Source organism: Dipodomys spectabilis, unplaced genomic scaffold (genome assembly GCF_019054845.1).
Source record: "Dipodomys spectabilis isolate Male_0828 unplaced genomic scaffold, ASM1905484v1 ptg000080l, whole genome shotgun sequence".
Taxonomy (NCBI): Eukaryota; Metazoa; Chordata; class Mammalia; order Rodentia; family Heteromyidae; genus Dipodomys; species Dipodomys spectabilis.
Genome location: NW_024870757.1, coordinates 4,642,604 through 4,645,690, shown reverse-complemented (window position 1 = coordinate 4,645,690; position 3,087 = coordinate 4,642,604). Strand labels below are relative to the sequence as shown.

The 3,087-nt window shown below is 41.7% G+C and overlaps 1 non-coding gene across 1 annotated transcript; it reads left to right on the top strand.

Moving 5' to 3' along the window:
- Window positions 1-1,877: 1,877 nt before the first annotated feature.
- Window positions 1,878-2,015, top strand: LOC122110732. The gene has a single exon (XR_006147905.1). It is a non-coding gene; the product is annotated as a small nucleolar RNA SNORA8 (small nucleolar RNA).
- The last annotated feature ends 1,072 nt before the right edge of the window (window positions 2,016-3,087 follow it).

Below are 3,087 nucleotides of genomic sequence, written 5' to 3'. Positions count from 1 at the left end.
TGGGGGTGGGTCTGGTCGTGGGGCCTGAACTCTGGGCCTGGGCACTGTCCCTCAGCTCTTCAGCTCAAGGCTAGCGCTCTACCACTTGAGCAACAGCGCCACTTCCGGCTTTTTTCTTTTTGCTTATATGGTGCTGCGGAATCGAACCCAGGGCCTCATGCATGCAAAGCAAGCGCTCTACCACTGAGCCACCTTCCCAGCCCCTCTTGCTTGTCCTTTACCCCCATACCAAATTAGTGCTACCCATCCTGCCTCCTTAGTACCTCTTAAGTCAGCTCTGTTCCACCTGCATGCAATTCCACCCTTAGAGCCAACACTGTCACGGTTAGTCTCCCTAGCTCCTGTCTTGTTCCTTTCAGTCTCTTCTTAGCCAGCAGAGGAACCTTGAGAACACTAAATCTACTCCTATTACTCTTCAGTTTAAAAAAATTAGTGATTCCTGGGGCTAGGAAGGTGGCTCAGTGATTGAGTTCTTGCCTCACATGCATGAGACCATCGGTTTGATTCCTCAGCATCCACAAACAGAAAAAGCCACACATGGCACTGTGGCTCAAGTGGTAGAGCACTAGCCTTGAGCTGAAGAGCTGAGGGACAGCACCCAGGCCCAGAGTTCAAACCCCATGACCAACCAAAAAATGAGTAATTTCTTAGACTAGTGTTTGACACCTTACTGGCTTAGCCTTTCTAACTACATCTGATCATTTCCACTCTGGCCTGAATTCTACTTATTACATGACACCATAAACCCTTATTTGCTCCCTTTCTGTCAGAGCTGTGCTACTCCTTCTATCTGATACACCTGTCACATTTACCCACACACAATCTATTTGTCCCTTGGTCTCAGTTAAAGGAAAAACTTTTCTCGACCTTTCCAATATTATGGAGAGCATCTTGTGCTGCTAAGTTCCCTAAATTTGCCCACCAAAGCACTTACAACACTATGTTCACAATTTGCTTTTTTTGAGGAAATTCCCAGATAGACACTTATTTTGTTCTTCTACAAATCTTAGCTACTATCACCTAGTACAGTTTGCCTAGATTTGTTTTCAGCCTTTTCTATTTCAGTTATTTTTCAAGCAGCCTTGCTATGGGGGAGAGAGGATGGGAAGGAGAGAAAAGGGAGGAGGCCCAGACCAGCCTGGGCTATAATCTACCTATCTAAGTCTCCTAAGTACCTGGGATGACAGGTGCCAGAACCAAACCCAGTTGTTTTGTTGAGATGATATCTTGCTAACTTTTTGTCTGGCCTTGAATTGTGATCCTTCTAATCCTCACCATCCCAGTATCTGAAGTTGTAGGTGTAAGCCACAGCATCCAATGTGCCTAGAAAACTTAAGTACCTCTTAAGTGAATTAATGAATAGTGACCACATAAGAAACTTGTTTAATCATGTTCATTTCAACTTACAGATACACTGTTCATTGCTCGCTACTGTGACCTGCTAAATGTGGACATCTCTTGTGATGGATGTGATGAGATTGCTCCCTGGCATGGCTACCGGTGTCTTCAATGCAGTGACAGGGATCTCTGCAAAACTTGCTTCCTAGGTAAACTTGAGTATGCCATACTCAATAGTAATAATTGTTTTTAAGCTTATGTGATCTTGCCATTTAAAAACTTCTCATTGGGGCTGGGAATGTGGCTTAAGGATAGAGTGCTTGTCTCTCATGTATGAAGCCCTGGGTTCAATTCCTCAGTACCACATAAACAGAAAAAGCTGGAAGTGGTGCTGTGGCTCAAGTGGTAGAAGGCTAGCTTTAAGCACAGAGAGGCTCAGGGAGAGTGCCCAGGCCCAGAGTTCAAGCCCCATGACACACACACATACACACACACACATATAAATATGCATATATATACATATATACACATACATACATTGCACTGTATGGTATATGCACTCAGCAATACCTCCTGCTGATGTGTTCAAAGGACAGTGCAATAGAAATTCAATATCTGGCATCGTTGGTTTTCTTGGCTTTGTCCATGGTAAACCTGGAATTTCTTTTGATACAATATATACGGTTTGAAAATTCATATTGATAATACCTAGGATAAATGAACTTCTCAGCAAATGCTTTTCTTTCTCTAGGCAGGCAGTCAGCAATTGAATCAAGCTGTTGGACTTAAAAAGTGATCCCAAAATTTGCTTGCGGAATGACATTTCAAAGATTTTAGATATGTCATCAGTAATTCTGTAATAGCGCTAAAAGAAGCCCTAATAAAAGATTTGTGGCAGGGCTGATCAGAGTTTCAGCTTTTTGTTGGTCATTTGAACATAGCGACTAGATATTGGCCTCCTGAACAGTGGTACGGCTGGCTTGAATTGTTTGCTTCAAAAAGGACTGCCTTAGATTTCAAGAGATATCTTGAGCTTCACTTCGATGGGCAGTGAAGGAATCACAACATGTAAAAATGATTAAATACAAATTTATTGACTTTAAATAAAAATATACATATAAACATATATGTATGTGTATGTATGTATGTATATATGTAAACTTCAAAAATTCTTTAGTACATTTGACTTGTATGTACTGAAGCAAAGTACACTGACAATGGTGAACATTGGGGCTTCTTGTCTGTTGGCCCTATAGTAAGAGATACAGCCCCTGCCCTGAAGTACTGTTAGTATAAGAGTGATGTGTTGAGTAATAAATAAGTAGTGCAGACTTTTTCTAGAAAAATTTGGTAGTATAGCAGCACTTCTATACTATTTCTGTCATGGAGGAGATGGTATAAGAGCTGGTTTTTGAAGAAAGTTACAGTCAGGTGATATGAACTAAATGCTACAGAGGGTAGAACAAGCCCAAGTACAGAGGTGAGCATCTAGAAGGCATTTAGGTAGACACTTTAGTGACTGTCCAAATAAGTGATGGATTAACACAGGCAGAGCTCAGGTTGTGAGACCCCAAGATGTTAGGTTTAGTAATTTGAAGTCTGCAGAAAACAGGGAGATATTAACAAAGTCTCAAGGAGGAAAGCATGTCTGTGTCAGTCTCACTTAGGAAATCAGTATCTATAGTCACAAAGGCATTGGAGTCAGGACCAGGTTCATGGTAGTAAGAACAGAGGCAATAAAATAAGACG